We start from the raw sequence: 21939 nt of genomic DNA, 5'->3' as shown, positions 1-21939 counted from the left end.
CTGTACTCTACTTTGGTGGAAAAACAAATCATTAAAATAACGTTATGCACGAATAGTCATTAAACCATGTTATAAACATTTGGCTCATTTAACTATGTCTGGGGTTGGCATGTTTGTTCATCAAGTTATCCTGATAAAAGTGGCAAAGAATTTTGGGTTGTTTTAAAAATAACCTATGGTCATGTGCTCATAATTTTTGTTTTCTTTATAACACTGTAGGAAGGAAATCAATAGTAAAGTCAAGGGTGTTAAGGATAGTTGAGCTATATTATTGTGTCATCTCTAGACATAAATATAACACATCTAGAAATGTTTTGCTCTTCCATAACCCTCGAGCTGTAAGAAGGAAAAGAATTATCAGTCATACAGAAAATGAATTAGATGCAGACCTTATAGGTATTTAATTTCCCATAAGTATATTATTCGAATAAAAGCTATTGCCAACAGATTAAAGCTTTTACTTTTAATATATTTGAACATTTTCATCTGATGTTGGCTTTTTGAATTGTTATTTTTTGGTCACTCCAGTCAATGATCAGTTTATTGATGTCATTTACTCATTTATCCATTCACCATATGTTTATTTACTTAGTATATGTCAGAGACTGCTGTTGAGGTTCCAGAGATGAATAACATACAATCTGTGATGTCAGGGGGCAGAGCTATGAGTAGAGGCTCTGGGTACTCTATGCATCTTTGTGTATATATTGGACTTCCTTCTCTGACAGGAACTGTAGGGCATGCTCCCTGGCCACCATTTGAGAATGTTTGTCATGGTGCCTCTCTCTGGAACTCTGTGGGCCTGGTAGGGGAATGTCTAACGCAACTGTGGCTGCTCTGGGTTGGATGCTCTCCCTCTAAAATATTCAGAGGACTCTAAGTCTGGCTCTGGATCATCATTTTCCCCTCAAATAAATACTCTAATTATATTTAGATTTCTATTGATCTTTTATTTAATTTAGAAAGAGGTTTCACTGATGCATTACATTTGTTGCTCTGCAATGTCAAAGAATAGTATCATTATGATTGGTATCATTTATAATAAAGAGGAAGATGCATACAACGGAGCTGAAGATTTATAGCCCCTCTCCCAACTGACATGGGCTTGTATTGGGACACTACCTCTAGATTGGTACAATCCACATGCCAACAGAGTAGATAGATTTCTTTGGGCCTTTAAAATTTTGTTACATTTTGTGACTCAAAGGTTTTTTTTTTCTTTTTCCTTTTTTCCTCTTGGGAATAAAAATATGTTTTTCCCCCATTTTACAGGCAAACCACTTCAATAGAACATGGCTGGCGGCCATATGGTCATATATGAATCCAACAACTAATTTAGCAAAGAAAACTTCTTGTAACAAGTTTTGTATATGCCATCCCAGGTATTACTTTGATGATAAACGAGGAGATGATTGCCAAGAAAATGATAGTAACATTTATAAAAAGGCATGTTCCCTTTACTCATTTAATGATGGTCAAATTATTAGTTACCATCTATTTGAAGTAAAGTCCGTGGCACTTGTAGGAGGTACTTAACACTTTTTATATATAATTTTATAGCAAAAATATGGTGTTAATTTTCAAGCAGCTTACAATCTAGTAAACTTTTGAATGAGTGCTTGTATTACCCTTATCTGGAACTTCTAGGTCTAGACTTTTGGCTGGCATGACTTCCAGAACTGGCTTTATGACTATATTTCAGAACTGGTGCTCCTAGCCAAAACTAATAAGCATGGAATGGCTTAAAGATGGAAAAACAAAACAAAACAAAAACCAAATTAACTAAACACTTTAGAATCTCATAAAGAGTTATTAGGAATTTTTGGGAAATGGCTCATCTCAGTTTTTGTTTTATGTTACAGGCTATTGCTTCTGGATGGTTCCTTCTGCTTTGACACTTGTAGAATCAAAGCTTTAGCTCGACAGCCATCACTCTTCACATGCAGGGAGCATGATATGTAGTTAGAATTCTTTTCCTTTATAATTCCTTGGCATCAGGAGTAGATAAAAGGGAAAGCAAAAGTATTAGGGTATTTTGTGAATTTTATTTACACTTTACTGAAAGGTGACTGTTTAACCTCCATCTGGGGGAAAATAAATACACCATAGTCACTCATAGATGTGAGAATTACACATTTATAACTACATGAACACTAAGGAATATTTCCTCTGAATAAATCTATAGTAGTTTTTTTTAAATTTTATTTATTTATGATAGGCACACAGTGAGAGAGAGAGAGAGGCAGAGACATAGGCAGAGGGAGAAGCAGGCTCCATGCACCGGGAGCCCGACGTGGGATTCGATCCCGGGTCTCCAGGATCGCGCCCTGGGCCAAAGGCAGGCGCCAAACCGCTGCGCCACCCAGGGATCCCGTAGTAGTTTGTTTTTATCTAATTTTATCAGCTATTTTCAGTAATGTCGCTAGTTAAATATTTAGATAATTTATTGAATGTACCATATAAATAATCTTGGTTGAATTTCTGAACTGAACTTGTCATCTGGTGCCAAAATTATAATACAATTCAAATGAATAGGATATTAATACTATGATGACAATTGAAGAACTATTCACAAAATACCAACAAGTCTGACTTCTGGAAGGAGACAGAAACACTTCCTTAAAATATTTATAAGCTGCTATTTGAACAATGGAATTAACGAATAAAATTTTTAGAAAATCACTAAAATGTATGCCATTATATGTTCCATGTATGAAGCTAACTACAACTGAAGTCATACAACCCCAAGATCAGAGAGCAACAAACTGAAATGTGTTCCAGCGCTGTTTCTTTTTGAGAAAATTTTTATGTGCACAGCAGTAATGCACAGGGGTACAAATGCTGTGAAAGGGTTAAATGCTTAGACCACCATTCCTTCAGACTTTTCTCCATGAATCTCTTGACTTTCAAACAGTTTAGCATGGTGTGACTCTTTCAATATGTAAAAGTCATGACTTGATCCAGAAAGTTTACCAAAACGTTTACTTTAAAAAAAATTTTTTTTTTTAGCCTAGCACCTAGTACTCCAGGGCATTTACAAAACAGTATGGATTCCTTACAGAATACCCAAAATGCACTACTTATATAAGAGGAGAGAAGCTTAGGAAAATCTTAGAAAAAGATTAGAGTATGCAGTAAATCATGGTTTAATTTCTCTGTAAAAACCTGTTTTACACTGGTTATTTCATCTAGCTTTGAATTCGAATTCAGACTTGCAGCAAATGGTCAGATTTTATATTTCAAAACACAATTACTTTTTGTGGCTACAGAAGAATGAGTGTTATAATGGAGAGAATTTCTAATGTGGAGGAAAATTATCCACCACCGGCTAATCTCAGTTGAATTTAAAATGGAAAAAATAATCACGATCTGCCTTTTGAGGCTCCTGTGAAAATTAATAAAATGCAAAGTCGAAAAATCAATCTTGGTGAATATTTATTTTAAGAGGCTGGCAGAGCAAAGGGTGATAACAACATTGTGTCTAATTGCAGCCCACATTCTTTAGAAGGCAGTATCTAATGTTTAGTGTTTTCTGGACTTGCCACATCTTAGTAGGAGTTTATATTGAAGTATGTTAGAAGTCTAAACTTTAAAGGGATGGAGAAACATTATCCTTTGGAGAAACATTATCCTTTATATATCATCAGAGTGATCTCTCTAAAAAGTAAAATTTATCATTTTACTTTAGTGCTAAAAATTCCCCAGTGATTTCTCTATTATATTCATTCAAGAAACACATTGTGTATACCCTATTGTATGATGAATTTTTGATTATCCTTTTTAAGCTTTGGTTGCCACAATCCCAAGATATGCCCCATACTTCACTTATACCACATTTCCTCATGTTCCAGGTTCTCCTAAGCTTTCCTGCCTTAATATATGTTATATGATATGCCATATCCTCATGACCTTCCATCACTAACCTATGAACTTTTATTTGACCTTCAAACCTCAACTTATATCACCTACTTTACATATCTCTTCGTAATCTTCTAATTGCCTAACAGAATGCTATATTTGGTTTATGTCTCTCCCCACCCCATATTCTGTGAGTTCCTGAAGTGTAGTTTCCCTATTCTATATACATTTGTATCTCCAGAGCCTAGCTCAGTGTTGCTGATTGAACAAATAAATAAATAGAGAAACTCTGGTATGGATTATGCAGCATCTCTCTGGTAGCATCTGGAGTTAGGTGCTAAAAATATATTGAAGTACTTCGCCTTCCTAAGGTTTGGAACTGAGGAGGGATGGAACCAAGAATCAGGCACTTGAAGATTCAAGTGATGGCTTTGTTAATGACAAAGGCTGAGTTGGAGAACATGGCTTAGGTATGTGGTAGTGGTGGGTTTCCTGCTAGAATCCATGAATTAGACATAATATTTTCTGAGTCAAGGCAGTTCTCAACAGCCACAGGCCTGGACAGTGTACTTCCTGGTTTAGGTACAGAGTCTTGACCACTAAGCTTATGACATTATCAAGAGTAGACCAGAACACAGATCCCAAAAAGAAGAGGAAAGAGGGGGATCCCTGGGTGGCTCAGTGGTTTAGCGTCTGCCTTCAGCCCAGGGCGTGGTCCTGGAGATCCGGGATCGAGTCCCACATCAGGCTCCCTGTATGGAGCCTGTTTCTCCCTCTACTTGTGTCTGTGCCCCCTCCCCACCTCCTGTGTGTCTCTCATGAGTAAATAAATAAAATCTTAAAAAAAAAAGAAGAGGAAAGAGCTGATCTAGGCTTGCCTTTTTTTTTTTTGTTACAAGCTTATCAATCAGTTAAGTCAACATTTCTCCCTGAGGAGAGAATTAGTGTAGGCATAAAGAGGCATTGTTTGAATGGATGTCCCTCTATATGGGAACAAGAAATTAGGACAAAAGAAGATCTCCTATTCTTTTTCTTCTAGTACTAATAACAGTCGTCTTTCCATGTGTCCTTTCTCTGTCAATGGCATTATTCTTCTCTCCGCTAAGTGTATTAGAGAACCACTATCCTAGTTTATAGCTCATCTCCCACAAAAAGCAATTGGCAATTATCCTTCAGCTTATGTCTAGTCCAAGAAATAGCTGTTGGTGTCTTACCTTTTATTGTTTAAATATAAAAGTAACAACAGGTTACTTTAAAAATTACAAATGATTCATATACATTAAAATAAACCTGCCTAAAAGTATACTAGTCATCCAGCATTTTTTCCTGTCTGAAGGTAACCATTGTTCAGGCATATATCAGACATTTTCCTATTGCCTATGCTATTTGTTTACCTCATTCCTTTTAGCATTCCACAGAATGAATGTTTCATAATTTCTTTCAGCATTCTACTATTACTAGATACTTAGGCTGCTTCCAATTTTTTTACAAAAGGCAAAGATTCAATACACCTATGTCTTTTACTATTTCTGTAAGAGAAATTCCTGTAAGTAAAACTGTTGAGTCAAGTTACCTATATATTATGCTTTCTTATACTATATTTTATACATAAGTTTATATACATACACACATTATATCTATTGTTTATACTAACAATATATCAAGTTCCCTTTTCCTGAAACTTAAGGGTGCTGGAAATTCTAAATCTTTCCAGTTTTTACTGATTCAATGGATAAAACATATCTTATTGTTTAATCCCATTTCCTTTATTATTTATGATGTTGAATAGATTTTACATGACTATTAGTCTTTGGTACTTCCTCTTCTACCAGTTCATAATTTTTGCCCATTTTTCTTTGATAGTTTAAAATTTTCATATATTACAGATTTTAATTCTGTACCTGTTAAATGTGTGGCAAATATTTCCTTACAGAATGACTTTCCTTTCAATTTATTTAATAGTTTTACTATTAAATGTGGAGGTGTTGGACGGTTTTTATTGATATTTTTTGGGGGGGAGACTCTCTTGGATCTTAATACTTGTTTCCTTCCTCAAATTGGGAAAGTTCTCAACTATGATTTGTTCAAATATACTTTGTGGTCCTCTCTCTCTTAGACTCTTATGGAATCCCAATAAGACAAATATTCTTCATTCTAAGCTATCATGTATTTCCCTAGGTCTTTCCTTGTGGGTTCTTGATTGCTTTTCTCTTTTTTCCTCAGCTTCCTTCCTTTCCATCAACTTGTCTTCTATGTCACTCACTCTCTTCCACCTCATTAACCCTAGCAGAGCACTAAGAAGGGCACTTGATGGGATGAGCACTGGGTGTTAATACTAGATGTTGGCAAATTGAATTTAAATTAAAAAAATATAAATAAATAAATAAATAAATAAATAAATAAATTTGAGAAAATTATTTAATAGTTAAATTTTACTAACAGATTTTAATTCTAACATTTTCTTTTCTGTTTTTCTGAAGATTTTATTTATTTACTTAGCATGTGCATGAGTCAAGGGAGGGGCAATGGGGGAGGGAGAGAATTAAGCAGACTTCCTACTGAGCTTGGAACCCAATGCAGGGCTTGATTTTACCACCCTGAGATCATAACCTGAGTGGAAATCAAGAGTTGGACACTTAACTGATTGAGTCACCCAGGTGGCCCTATTTATTATAGGTTTTAATGTAATTTTCAATTTATTACAAGCTTTGTAAGAGTCTTTTGTATTTCTCTTTATTAGCAAAAAAATTATAAGAAGTGCTTTTTTAAAAAGATTTTATTTATTTGAGAGGAGAGTGAGAATATGAGCAGGGGGAGGGGCAGAGGTAGACAGAGAAATAAACTCCCCAGTGAATTCAGAACCTGACATTGGTTTGATCCCAGGACCCTGAGATCATAATCTGAGCCAAAGGGAGACGCCTAACTGACTGAGCCACCCAGGCGCCCCTAGGAAGTGCTTCACCAGAAACTTTCAAAATAATCTTATATATTTCTCTTTTCATATGCTAATATAGTGAATTGCTTGAATAAATTCCTAACTTTAAAGCATTTTTTTTTTGATGCTAAGAATAAGTCTGTTTGTTTATTGTGCATTCTTTTTGTAATTTACTGCTGGGTATGAATTACATTTTATTCATGACTTTTCTAGAAAGTGTATGTATGTGGTAAACTTTCCAAGTCATTGTATGACCAAAGATTAATTTCACCTATAGATGTGAATAACAGTTTAATTTGCCATAGAATTCCAGGTTCAAAATAACTTGGAGAACACTGATCCATTATACTCTGGAATCCAGTATTATAGATGAGGAATTAGAGGCCAGGCTAATCCTCTTAGGTCAGAAATATTAAGAAAAAACTTGGGAAACAAAAGCAAAGTTGTAAAATTGGGATTTTGCCAGGGTAAAAAGCTTTTGCATAGCAAAGGAAACAACAAAACTAAAAGGCAACCTACAGAATGGAGAAAATATTTGCAAATGGCGTATCTGATAAAAAGATAGTATCCAAAATATATAAAGAACTCACCAAACTCAACACCACAACACAAAACAATCTAGTCAAGAAATGGGCAGAAGACATGAACAGACTTTTATCCAAAGAAGATATACAAATGGCTAACAGACACATGAAAAAATGCTCAACATCACTTAGCATATTTGGAAATACAAACCAAAAACCACAATGAGATATATCTTACACCAGTCAAAATGGCTAAAATTAACAAGTCAGGATACAACAGATGTTGGTGAGAATGAAGAGAAATGGAAACATCTTACCCTGTTGGTGGGAATGCAAACTGGTGTAGCCACTTTGGAAAACTGTATGGAGGTTCCCCAGAAAGTTAAAAATAGAACTACCCTATGACCCAGCAATTGCACTACTAGCTATTTAACCAAAAGATACAAACATAGTGATTCACAAGGTGATTCATGCAGTCCAATGTTTATAGCAGCAATGTCCACAATGGCCAGAATATGGGATGAGCCCAGATGTCCATTGACAGATGAATAGTAAAGAAGTGGTGATATATAGAAAAGTGTAATGTATATATGTATAATAATAATATTACACAGCCATCAAAAAGAATGAAATCTTCGGGTGCCTGGGTGGCTCAGTCATTTGAGTGTCTGCCTTTGGCTCAGGTCATGATCCCAGGGTCCTGGGTTTGAGCTCTGTGTTGGGTTCCCTCCTCAGTGTGAAGCTTGTCTCTCCCTCTGATCCTCTCCCTGCTTGTGCTCTCTCTTAAATAAATAAATAAAATCTAGAAAAAAAAAAGAAATCTTGCCATTTGCAATGATGTGGATGGAACTAGAGGGTATTATGCTGAGCGAAATAAGTCAGTCAGAGAAAGACAAATACCATATGATTTCACTCATATGCAGAGTTTAAGAAATAAAAGAGATGAATATAGGGGAAGGGAAGGAAAAATAAAATAAGATAAAAGCTGAAAGGGTGGCAAACCATAGCAGATTCTTACCTGTAGGAAATAAACTGAGGGTTGTTGGAGGGGAGAGGGTTAGAGGGAAGGGCTAATTGGATGATGGGCATTAAGAAGGTTGTGTGATGTCATGAGCGCTGGGTGTTATATGCAACTGATAAATCATAAAATTTTACCCCTGAAACTAATAATACATTGTATGTTAATTAGATTGAATTTAAATAAAAAACCCAAAAAGAGGAAAAACTTATGATTTGATGTGAATCACAGCAAAAATGGATTAGAGTGGGAGTTTTTAGATTCTATATGAGCTATTTAGTTGGGCTTTAATTTTATGTTTTTATACTCTATAGTTTTCACTGTAATATATCCCTGCTAGACAGAATGAAGTAAGAAAATTAATGTGTCATTTTTTTCATTTGGTCAGCATAATCTAATGAAAGAGCTTTTAAATCCAAAAATAGTTAAGAATAAGAAATTCTTAATACTGAAAAAGAAGCAAATTAAAGATTGTACTACTTTGCCAATGCGGGACTGAGGCCAGAATCCAGGTCTCTTAATTAATTATGAAATGTGTGAGATTCTGGAGCAAAGAAAAATTGGAACTTTTGTGTAAATGATAAAGGACTTCTGGCCGTTGCTGTCTCGGGGCAAAGAAAACCTAAAATACACGACTAATTTGGCATTTGTTTGTTCTCACTATTGCTCTGTTAGACTTGGAGCTTTCAACTATTAAACATATTGACCCCCCTTTTAATCACTATGTACGTATGTTAAAATAGTGTTTGCATATATAGAACTCTGGAACATCTATTAGTTCTTCAGAGTATTTAAAGTACTGATTTCTAGTAGAAACTCAATTTTTCCGTATTTATTTCATCAGTCTGGGAGTTGTCTGTTAGATACAAATTTACTAAATTTGAGATTGAGAATACACCCAAACAAAGCTTTAATTTATGAATTAATGGGCTCATGGATTTGTCAAATAAAGGCTGAAAAAGATGGTCATATCACAAGTTGCCCTACAGATCTTCATTAAAAAGAAATGTGATGATTTAAAGAAATAATGCCTACTTGATTAAATTGTTCATCTCAAAAGCATATCCTCATTTGTCATCTTCTATCAGTTAAAATTTGCATGTCACTTGAGAGCCTGGGGCAGCAAAATAATTCCAAAAATTTGCATGTCACTTGAGAGCCTTGAGCAGCAAAATAATTCCAATAAAGAATGTTAATCATTAGTTTCTTAAGAAAGTTGAACTGACTAAATGATAGAAATGCATAATTATAGAGGAAACAATCTGACTTTGAAACTTGAGTGTAATTATTAACAGAATGTATAGCATCAGATAAAAATATTAACGACAAAAAATGGCAGATAAGTTTCATGATGCATTAAATATGTATTAAATAATTTTAGACCTATACTCTAGTTGGCTCACACTCATACTGAATGGGGTGATTTAAGAATAAGAATAAAGGGGGATCCCTGGGTGGCTCAGCGGTTTGACGCTTGCCTTTGGCCCAGGGCGCGATCCTGGAGTCCTGGGATCGGGTCCCACGTCGGGCTCCTGGCGTGGAGCCTGCTTCTCCCTCTGCCTGTGTCTCTGCCTCTCTCTCTCTCTCTCTCTCTCCTCTGTCTATCATAAATAAATAAATCTTAAAAAAAGAATAAGGCAAACTGTCCTTTCTGGTTTTGTTAAATCAGTTTCCATGGGGGGGGGGAGATATTTTTAGAATTCATTGAAGCATATTATAGTTCTGCTATTATTGGGCCATCAAATGCAATTTGGCACGGCATGATGTTTCAACAGTTGCTTGACGTTAACGGTGACTACAGAACCCTTTGTGATCAGCTAAGGTTATTTTTAAACTTAATTCTAGATAAGTCAGAGAAGTGCTGTTCTGTATTCCACATGGTAATTGCAGCAACATTTGTCATCAAAGATGCTGCGTGCCTTTATGTGAGATTCCTCGTAAACCCCTCTCACCATCAAACCACTGAAAACAGAACCACAAAACAAAGAGAGAGTCATGCTATTTCAATTAGAAAGATCACACCTTATTCATTTAGGAATTCTCTGTTGCCTGGTGTAATTTGTTTGCTTACTCATCTGGGGAAGGAAACATCTTTGCTGACATGAAGCCTTAGTGTAATTAACCACTGCCATCTCATACATTGGGGTCTGTCCTCAAGGAAACCCTCCTATGTGTGAGTTTCTGGGACATTCCTGGGAGAACTCTGTGTTCATTTAACTTGATGACAAAACAGCAACATGCTAAATAATGTGATTAAAGTTGTTAAAAGCCAAAATAAACACTTATAATTATCTCAAGAAAAATGGTGTCAGGCAAGTGCGGTCTCTATAAAGTGGGACTCCGCATGCGTCTTTCAGGGCCGGCTGCACAATAGATCATAGTTTAAGGTCTGTTAACAGACCTCTGACGGCTGAGCTGGGTCGCTTGTGGTTTCCTTCGAAACCTATTGGCATAATGTGAATTTATGTGTGAGGTGCAAATTGGAAGTTGCCTGCTATTGGTGCCCTTGGCAGAACAGAAATCATACTGTAGGGCTAGCAGCAGGAAGTACATTGCTTTGAAATTACCCAGCAGGGTTTCTACTTGCTGCTCTCCTTGCTTCTGAGACTGGGGCCTTGTATTGTCTGGCCATGATTAAAATCAAAGTGTAGCCTTCTTTGCTGGGTGCCAGTAAACTTAGGTGAAAAACAGAAACAATCTGGAGTTTTAATTATTTTAAAATGCAATGTAGGCAAGAAACAAAGATGAAAGCATTTTTGACTAATCTGTCCCAATTATTTCACATAAACGGATTTGCTAAAAAAAGGAGCCCATAGAGAGAAAGAGAGATTGCTTTTGCAAGAGACTTCATAACGTATCTCACAGCCATAAACTATATCTATGCCATGTAATCCATTCTTATGAAACTCATAGAGAAAAAAGTGTCCAAACATTATACTTTGGGGTGAATAGAGAAAACCAGATGTGTCTTTACCTTATTCCAAATACAAAATGCTATGCATATGTGAAATAAACGTTCAAAGCATGGGATAGAATTTATTGGTTAATTACTTACTAACCTAAAATAGTCCATCTGTAAGGGAGTATCTCTGTGCTATAATTAAGACTGGTCTAATGCCATAGTAGGCTGGACAGATAATTTCCATTATGCCTTCAATTCCCAGAGCTGGCAGGCTCTGGAGTTCTAGTTTCTTTTTCTGTAAAGAGTATAAAAGCACAAGTCATAGGTTCAGAATTTGCTGTCTCTAGTCATCCACTGGGAGAAAATTTCACTCAATTTTTGAATAAATTACAGAGAATACAAACTTGCTGTCACATTATACCAACCAGCTCTCAAATAAACAGTGATGGATATCAAGAGTTAACGTGCAGGTTCTTTGGAGAACGTCTCACTACATCCATGTACGGATCCTGGGAACTCATGAGTTAAGCTAACATTTATCGTGTACCTGACATATGGTAGGCACTGTGGTAAGAACTGGGGAGATAAAGATGAACCCGACTTACAAGGGAAGCTAGAGAATGAAATGATTATTTACATATGTTACTCTGGAAATTGAGTGCCAAGCTCGGTAAGTAAAGTGTGCCATGGTAATATGTAGCAGGGGCCTCTTAATCACAAGTGGTATTCTCCCGAAAAGAGAGATGCAGATAATCACATTTTCACCTCGATTGTCAGATATTTTCAAATGATATACACGATGAGGAAAAATATATTATGTTGATCACAAGGTTAGAAATGGTTTTAGGAAAATTGGGTATGCTGGTCTATTATTCCCTTTCTTTAAAAGTTTCCTTCCTCCAACTCCAGTCTATTACATGATTCTTCCAATCATTTAGCCATTACAAAGAGCAGGTGTGTAGAACTGCTACAAATCCCATGGCTCAAATGCTAACAGCCTGTATCTTATTTGATAACACTGCTGAAGGTCAAGGCTCTTGGGCTATCAGACCTGCTCAGGCAAAGGAGAAATCTGGATTTTAGACCTTCTTCCACTCAAATTTCAGTGTAAGAAAGAGAGAAATCATAATAACATGGATATGTGAAAGAGCATTTCTGAGTGTCTTTTGCACCTACCTAAATTTTGAACCCAGCAGTTAATACTTGGTTTTGTTGGACAGATATAAGCACAGAAGATTCAAGCTGCCTCAGACCGTAGGAAGTTAATAGGGAATTTGGCAATTTCAAATTAAAATCTACTCATGAAAATTGGCTCCCACTGGTGGAAATATCTCCATTCAGTCCAAGAAGTTGTTTGAAGCATTTGTGTCTCTCAATAGCTCATCCTGATTGGAGTTTAATACAGTTTTCAAACCAATGTTTAATTTCATATGCATAATAGATTTGTTCGGGAAAGGCTTCCAATGACACACGTTGAATCAAATATAGATATTCAGTATCCCATCCCAGCAGCACCACCTATTGTTGTCTGGTAGCTCTTGAACTAAACTTCACAAGTACCTCGTTTGTTTATTTCTTTGGGCATCTCTGTGAGGTCTTCAATATATATATATTTTTTTTCTTTTTTTTTTTAGGTTATAAGGGTTAAGTATTAAGGCTGTGGTGACTTTTCCAAAGTTATAAATCTGTTCTGTAAATAAAATGAATTTTTGTGCCACTTCAGACTTTCATTTTAATTGGTGAAAACAAACTGAACGGAGAAGCTATATGGTCATAAAAATTTGTATGGACATAAAATAATGCTTGGAAAATAGAATCCTAGTTGTATCTGTATCTTTTGGAAGTCACCACTATCATATATTATTTATCAAATCTATGTGGAAGTTTTCCCCCCATGGGGTTTAAAAACACCTATAAAACACAAATATTATTACTTGCATTTACAGGTAGAAGCTAAAACTCAAAAAGTGTCAAATGGGGCTATTATGGCATTATTCCCAGAAGAGAGACAGGTAGGACTGAAAATTTTTCATAGTTTTTATTTATATATACATATATGAATGTGAGTAATAAACTATGTTTTCTGTAAGTCATGTGTATTTAAACCATGTAAACCATAAAAAGAATTTTAGGAGGAAAATAATAAGTAACATATGGAATATTTTCATACATATTGTACCATTTAATCTTCCCTACAACTGTCTCACAAAGGTAAGGTGGCTTCAAGTCCTAAACCATTTCTTTTTCCACTATGTACACTCTTTTCAGAGATTTCAACTACTCCTATAGATTTAATTATCATCTCTGCATTGATAACTTCAAAATTTGTATTTATGTCCCTTATATCTTTCCCATAGTTTAGGAAAAAATGTAAATATTTGCATTTTCCCCAAGTATCTAAAACTCCACACAAACCTATTGTCTTTCTTGACAAACAAAGCTACTCATTTTCCTGTATTCCTTATCACAGCTCATGCCCTACCATCTAGTTACCCAAGCCAGAAACCTGGACTTAGACTCCTTTTTGTTCATCCCCTTCACTCAATCAGTCATTGATAATTACCTTTCCTCAATATCTCTGAATTCTGCTTTACTTAGTTCAAGCTGTTAACATTTTTCATCTGGTTCAATAATTCTACTGCTTCTAATTTGACTTTTTCTGTTACCAGAAGGATTGTTCTAGAATTCAGAACTCTTAGTGAAAAGCTTCACAAAACTTTTCTCATTGCTTTTAGGATGAAGTCCAAATTCTTTGCACAAATAATGCCTTAAAAAAATATGATCCAGTGGGTGATCAGATGTTTCTACCACAAGAGATGTTCAGTATTCACAATGGGCCAGGCCTAAAGGTGGCTCCCTTTTTGGAAATCCATTAATAGAATTCATCTCATTAGAGCTAAGACTCAAACTCATATGATCATTTATATAGGTGGTTAAATGACATTTGAAAAATTCAGGATTAGTGTTATTATTGATGCTATAATCTCCACTCTTAATTCTAAGAGTGGATTAAACAAAGTTTATGATAGCCAAGGCATCCACAAGATAGATTATGGAAAGATGATTAGTAATTTTAAAGACAATTATTTATTAGTTTTTTCTAATTAAATCAGTTTTATTTTAATTTGGAAGTTAGGTGAGTTACAAGTTTTCAAAGAGCACACATTTTTATTAGTTTTTCTATAATAACTTACATAGAGTTTTGTAGATCCTTTCAAAAATCCAAATTAAATTTTCTAAAGTGACGTGTCTATATGTTACACATTGACTACATAAAGGTGCTGGATCACTGTACTGTATAATTATAATACTGATCATATTAATGTATATCTCTAGTGTAATAATTTTTGCATTTATTCATTCATCAAGGATAGCCATGACCAATGCAATTATAGTTTCATTTTAAACTCATTATTCATGGTCATCAATTTAGAGATAAGAATGGAATTATGTTAAGCTTATAAACTGATGGCAGGAGGCCAATCAGATTGCTTCATGCGCTTAAATTATTTTATGATGATATTTCTTATGGTGAACATGTTGATTTAAAGAGAAAGTTTTGGGATTCAAGTCAAGATTAAAGAGCTGTAAGTCATTTTTCATTTTAGGTCTTTCATATAGATGCAGAATAGGTACATGAAAACTAGTTCATGAGTTTAATTAACACCATCATAAATATTACAAATACTTGTATACAGAGAGGGGTTAATCTGTAGTCAGAATAACATAATTCTGGTACTTTGTGCAAAAAATATAACATAACTGAATTGACAAAGAAGTAAGTGATAATTGGTAAGTCAGAATATTAGAAGAAGATTTTTGGAAACATGTATTTGTTTGGAGACCCAAAGAAAAGGAACACTTATTTGAGGAACCAAAATAGTTGTAACTGGGCCAGATGAAATACTTATAGGTTTCCATGAGAAACATAAACTTATCCTGAATTAAAAATTGCAAATGGTCAGTAAAATTTTTAAAAAGTAGTGAAATCATCCAAGGACAAGGTAGGACTTGGTAGAGGAAAATAGTTTCTAAATCAGACATAAGTAGTATGCAAAGGAATAGACCATCTGCAATTAAAAACTAAAATCACTTGATAGTTGGAATAATTTTAATTGAAAATTTATCATGTGTTTGTAATCTTGTTTTTATACCTGTAGAAAATAGTCACAACCCACAGATATATTCAACTTAGTAAATATTTACTGAGCATCTATTTAATCTGCAAGGCCATACTAAGCACCATAGTCAAAGCGAAGGTTTAGCAAGATGTGGTCAAGGAGTTTGTCATCTGACAATGTGGTTATGAGAAATGCACATACATTTTGAAACCAAAGCACAAAGTGTCAAGTGCTGGAAGAACAATACAAACACAATGTTTTGGCAGACTGATGATGGACAAGCACATCCAATTGGAAAGATCAGGAAAAGCTTAATGAAGGAGACAACATGTGAGATGAACCATGAGGAATTAAAAGCACTTTCACAGGCTACAATATAGAGATATGAATAAAAACAACACGAGCTATATGTATTTAGTGGTAAGCACTGTTTTAAGCATTCCATTTATTCCATAAACAAGCATGTGTCATTTAATCCTCAAAACAGTGACAGAAATAGTACTCTTATTATCACTATGCCACAAATGAGGAGAATGAAGAGGTTAATTTTCCCCAGCTCTCATGGTTAAGGGATGAATCCAGACATTAGACTCAGATCTGTCTAGTTCCAGAACCTAAACCTCAGTCACCACATCATACTGCCTTGTCAGGAATAGTCATTTGTTTTTTTTTTTTTTTTTTTTTTAGGAAGAGTCATTTGTAAAGGTGAAAATAGAAAAACCTAGATCCCCATAACATTTATATTTTAGTACCATGATGCTTAAAAAGTCAACATTGGTAGGGTTATGATAAAAATATATAATACATATTCAGTTCAAAAAGCACAAGACAAAATTGTGCGTGTGCTTTACAATAATGCAGACTTAGTAAATGCTTGTTGAATGAATTAATGAATAATGTAAAAAACATGTATGCATATGAGGATAATGAGAAGAGATCAGGAGATCAATATGTAAAAATGATTAGTTGTAATAGGATTGTGGCCTTTCCTCTTTCAAAGTCATCTTTAATTTGTATATTGTCAGATCTTTCAGGTTTGAGTAAAAGCCAGCTGTTTATTTCCTTTTCATTAACAAGACTAATGACTTCAATCCTAAAGGATAAATGCATCAATCTGTGCTATCAATAATCAATAGAGAATTCTCTTTACAGAATATTTGTTAACATATGCAATCTTTCTGAATAGTTTTTTTCACTTTTTAATTTTTTTCAGTAATGAGGAATATAAATCCAGATAAAATGATACATATATCATAACTTAGGCATGCACGATTGAGACCAGATGAGGCAATGATAGTTTGCATGCTGACTTATTTCTTTAATTTCCACAAATTGAAGTCTTATTAATCATTTGCTAGTTTCATGCAATGATACATTCTTCAAACAGTGCCTAATGATAGAAACAAGAGAAATGATAAATGAAAATGGCCAAAGTATTTAATAACATGTTGCTGATGTACTAAGATTTAGCGTATCATGGGATTTTTGCCTTTAACTAGACTAAAATATATTGTTGACTCATTTTGAAGGAATTATTAAATACCATATACAAATTGCTTTAAACTTATTAGATTATGAAACAACAGTTATACACAAATATGGACCCATGCATATATATTTACCAGTGAAGTTGACTAACTCCTATGTCTGAAGGACCATTTTTTTCACTGAAAAAGGGAGGCTTCTGGTGACAACATAAAATACATTTAAATGTGCTGGGTTGACCTACTTACTGTGAAACTGTCAGTTTTGAGTGGGCCCAGAGTAAAAAATATGCTCTGCAGCTGGTCCAAGCTTAAGTATAAGACACTCTGCTACTTGGGCTTCATGATTGGGCAGATCCAATGACACCCAAAATGTTTGTGTCAAGGAGAAATGTTTTATGCAGTGAAGACTCCTAGGATTTTGGAAAACAAATCCTTTCCTTCTTTGTCAGAGTTCCTGCTCCCAACTTGCCAGTCTCTGGTAGACACTGAATACCCAGCTAAGATGCATCATGAATATTTGACCAGAACTGCTCTTTCATCCAAGACATGAAGTTGGGTTTGCTCAAAAGTGCTCCATGGAGTGGCAATGGTGCATAAGACACGGGACTTAAGAAGTCATTGAAGGCGTGCATACTGTGTGTCTCCAGTTATCTTGGCATCTACTTCTGCTCTAATATTTTACCTTCAATCCACATCTTGTCTCACAGGGAGTTCCCTTTGATCAGTTGACTGAAAAGGTAAAAATTCAAGTGTGGTTTATTGTGGTTTTGTACAAAAGCGGGCACTAGCTGAATTGGACTACTGCAGTCTTGTATTACATGTTGGAGGTGGCCCAGAAGGATTTTGGGGAAGGAAACCCTTCCAATAGGAAAAATTACAAGCAGTGCATCTGAATATTTACTTTGCTTGGAAGGAGAAAGGGACAGAGATATAAATCTTGAGGAATTAATAGATAGTGGCTAATGGCTTGGCCAGAAGTTCAGGAAGAATATTGAAGGACTGATGAAATGTAGATCTGGGAAAGAATTTGTGGATAGATTCCTTAGAATAGTCAAGGATGTGAAGTTCCCCCATTACAGAAGAGGATCTCAGTGATCAATGATCAGGATGACTCATTGTCAGTCAGCTTCTCCTCACCAACTCCAGAGCTGGCTCACTGGGGTCATGAACAAAATGGCAGCAATGAAATTTCCATGATTTTAGTAACATGGGCTTCCCCTCACCAAGAGCGATCTGATTACTGCCAATTTAGTTATTTAACCTGGACATCCTATTAATGTCAAATTAGTAACATTTTAAGAGAGAAACAGATATTGATGGAACTCTGGGGAGACAGTGTGGCCTATACTAATCCCTCAGAATAGTATCTCTCCCCAGAGGGACTAACCAACTGCCCATGAGGAAGTTGATTATTTTGGATGCCTTCCCTCTTGGAAGGGACAGTGATTTATTATCACTAGAATTGGCTCATTCTTTATTTGATTTGCTTTCTTCACCCACAGTTCTTCTGCAAACACTGCCAGCACCATACACAAATTTTCTATGTTTTTCGTCATCAAGTGTCTTATACAACATTCTTTATGATAAAGAGTGTTTTGGCAAAAGAAGAGTAGCAATGGGCTTGTGTGTATACTATTCACTGGTTTTACCCTGAATTCCTTCATCCTTGGCCTATCGAATACCCGCCAAAAGTGAAGGAGAGATTTCTAGTGTCCTTATGCTTTTAGACTTACAGCTTTATTGTCCAAAGGAGTAATGATGTGGTACAAGATTATTAATTACACTTTTATTATTTAGTGATATGACTAGTTAGTAAGTAATTATTTCCATTTCTATTTGCCTTATTATTTTTCTTCTATGTGCTCTAAAAGTGAGATATAAACATCCAACATTAACTTAGTGTTTATTATTTTAAAGATGGTTTTAGTGCAATGTTTGACATGAGAATATTATATAAACTAGCATCAAGTGATTTTTACTGACATTTATGCATGAGGTTACTACTTTATTCAAATAAGGATATTAAGAGCTAGACTTCAAATCCCATTTAAATTCTGATTTTGTTTAGTATAATTTTTTGAGCCAGATAACTTCATGTATTTTAAAGGATTCTAAATGAACAGTCAGATATTAAAGTCAGAAACTGGTTCAAATGCCTTGTCAAAAGTCTTTGAGATTATTTATAGAAATATTTAGTGATGTAATTTTAGGATCTTGGTAAATTTCATATTGCTTTGATTACATTTTAAAAAGATTTAGTGCCCAAAATAGCTAAAAATTTAAGCTAATGTATACTTTAAGAGAGATACCTTATATTACAATAACTGAAAATTTTTTTATGAGATGTCTTCTGTAAAAACACATAGATCACTCGAGGAAAATGTCAGCAAGATAAAGACACACTATTAATATAAACAGTTAAATGTTCTGATCTAAATGTGGTACACTCAGGATAAAATTAGAACCAAAAGTTAAACCAAATATAGCAAGTAACTTTAAAAATATGTAACCTAGAGGTTAACGTAAGCTATTCTGAAATGAGCATATGAAATGTACAGAATGCATAAAGCTAAAGGTGAGTGTTACAGGCATTTAAAAAATTTACTTTGCTTCTCTCAAAGGAAAAAAAAATGGAGTTCAGTATAATCTTTTCCATAATAGGAAATAAAGCTTTACAGGCAAAAGTGTAGTGAGTCTGATGCAGAAAACTTACACCTGTATCTTTTCATCAACTGAGGTAAGAATCTATAGCCAGCAAAAAAATCAGCTTGAGTTTTGTCATTGACCAAATCAGGACAATTTTCCTGACATGAAAAGCTTTCTAATGAATGCTAAATGGAACTGGAAGCCAGAATTTGATTCAAGCCTCCGTTCTGCCAGTGATGATGTGACCCTGAGTACATAGTTCACCTTCCTGGGCCTTAGTTCCTTTGTGTGTAAAGTGGGGGTGACAATTTGTTCCCTTGTCAAACATGCTGAGTTCTGAGAATTAAGTGAAAAATCTAGTACACATTTGTAATATGAATATATGGAGATATCTAAAGTCATTTTGTAGATTATAAAGCCCTAACTGCAAGTCAATTATTTATTGTTCTATCCCAAGCTCACAGTCTTATCTGAGAATCTTTTTTTTTTTTTTTATTTAAAGGATGATGCTTGGTTAAAATATTTTGCTATGTTTGGATGCCAGTTGTTTTATCTATAAATGAATGTAATAACAGTGAGTGAAGCTGCTTGTCTACTGGATATCATTTGATGGTATATTATGGTTTCTCTTTTCTAAAAAAATACTGTTTCATAACAAAAGATTCAAGGCAGGGAAGGCATTGCCCTGGGTTAAAAAGTACCTATTTTAGGGGCACTTGGGTGGTTCAGTTGCCTTCAGTTCAGGTCATGATCCCAGGGTCCTGGGATGAACTGGCATCAGGCTCCTTGCTCAGTGGGGAGCCTACTTCTCCTTCTCCCTCTGCCTGCTATTCCCTCTGCTTGTGCTCTCTCTCTCACATAAAAAAATAATAAAATAAATAAATAAATAAATCTTTAAAATAAAAGTACCTATTTTAGATGACACTTTAAAAAAAGATGAGACTAGCTCTTTGAGAATCAAAAAAGAAATAGTTCAGTTACAGAGATTGTCAAGGTGGTATTAGAAGTTGGACATCTGTTAGGATATGGGCCCCGTCATCAGGAGGGAAGTGTGGGAAACTACACTAGAGCTCTGGAGGCACCCCGCTGTACCAAGCATTTAATCTTTAATTGGCAATTATGGGGAAACCTTGGAGGGTTCTGGGTAGGGGAGGTAGAGCAACCAGAATGGCATTCAGAAGGCTTGCGATGGTTAGCAGCTGCTACCTGTAATAGCTACTTTTATCATACTTGTGTTTACTGGCTAAGTATCAGCCATGGAGGTAGCAACTCAAGAGCCTATAGGAGTTGAGGCCCCTGGGTGGCTCAGTCAGTTAAGTATCTGGCTCTTGATTTTGACTCAGGTCATAATGTCAGGGGTCATGAGATCAAGCCCCACATGGGGCTCTGCACTGGGCGTGGAGCCTGTTTAGGGTCCTCTCTCTCCCTTTGCCCATCCCCTCTTCTCCCTCTAAAAATGGCCTATAGGAGTTAAGGCCTCGAGTACCTGAGAAGTAAATGTGGTGAATTTTGTAGTGAACTGGAGATATGCGCCATGTGGAGAGATAGCTGCTAATCTCCAGCCAAATGTCAGGAGCAAATGCAAGCTTGTTATTTTCAACATCAAGAGATTTTACCATGAAATCTCCTGAATTGAGATGCTGGCAACACATCCAATTTTTTGTTAACAGCCCCTTTTAAACAAACAAAACATGAATGTGGACTGTATTTAAGCAAAGGAAGCAAACTGTTCTTTAAAAGGGAGGAAAAGGAGAGGTGGAGGCCCAGAGACAAAATTTCCTAATTCATGATTTTGCCTCAGTCTGATCCCTGTACAATCAGAGTAAAAGGAGAAAAATAGATCTTCTAAAGATCAGGAAAGTGATTCAGAATGGTGGCTGTTGCCGCTATCAAAAGAGAGAGGTTTAGAGACCAATGGGTAGGGGTCAGACCCAGAGATAGCAAGCATTGAGTAATGTTAGGGAGGGTTATTCTCTGTGCCCTAGTGATTGTTGTCAAGTAACTGATCACTACAGTCATGTCCTGCAAGGAAAAGGTTTCTCTCCAAAATCTTTTCACAAACACATAGAAAATATTGTTTTACAAATTCATCTTTGGCCATCTGCAGTAAATATTTTCAGATTATGTCACAAAATCATTGGAAAATTTCTAAAGGGGAGAAAATTTATTAAATCTTAAAAAGCAACATACAATGTTTTGATATCCTTTTAGATTTAAGAAATCTGCATTTATTCTTTCAGTAGGAAATAACTTTATACTATAATATGATGAGATACTGTTTAGAATTTGGTGGGTGCATTTCTGATGGAATGAAAATTAACTGTTATAGCATAGAAACCAGATCTGACTCTGATCTGATCAAATACATGCTTAGCTGTGGACCAGTATGCTGATCCAATTTAAAGTAGGGAACAAATGTCATTCTTCAATGTCAGATGTTCTGCACAG

General features: G+C 35.3%; 1 long non-coding RNA gene across 1 annotated transcript in view; it reads left to right on the top strand.

The window, feature by feature from the left end:
- The window catches only part of LOC129493770 (uncharacterized), a 118219-nt gene extending 98199 nt beyond the window's left edge, over window positions 1-20020 (top strand). Inside the window, exons 2-3 of the long non-coding RNA XR_008661208.1 lie at window positions 13184-13249; window positions 17295-20020. This is a non-coding gene — a long non-coding RNA (uncharacterized LOC129493770). The remainder of the gene's footprint in view (window positions 1-13183; window positions 13250-17294) is intronic.
- The last annotated feature ends 1919 nt before the right edge of the window (window positions 20021-21939 follow it).

The sequence above is a fragment of the Nyctereutes procyonoides genome, unplaced genomic scaffold (assembly GCF_905146905.1).
Source record: "Nyctereutes procyonoides isolate TBG_1078 unplaced genomic scaffold, NYPRO_anot_genome, whole genome shotgun sequence".
Classification (NCBI taxonomy): Eukaryota; Metazoa; Chordata; class Mammalia; order Carnivora; family Canidae; genus Nyctereutes; species Nyctereutes procyonoides.
This window is presented reverse-complemented; position numbering and strand designations above follow the sequence as displayed.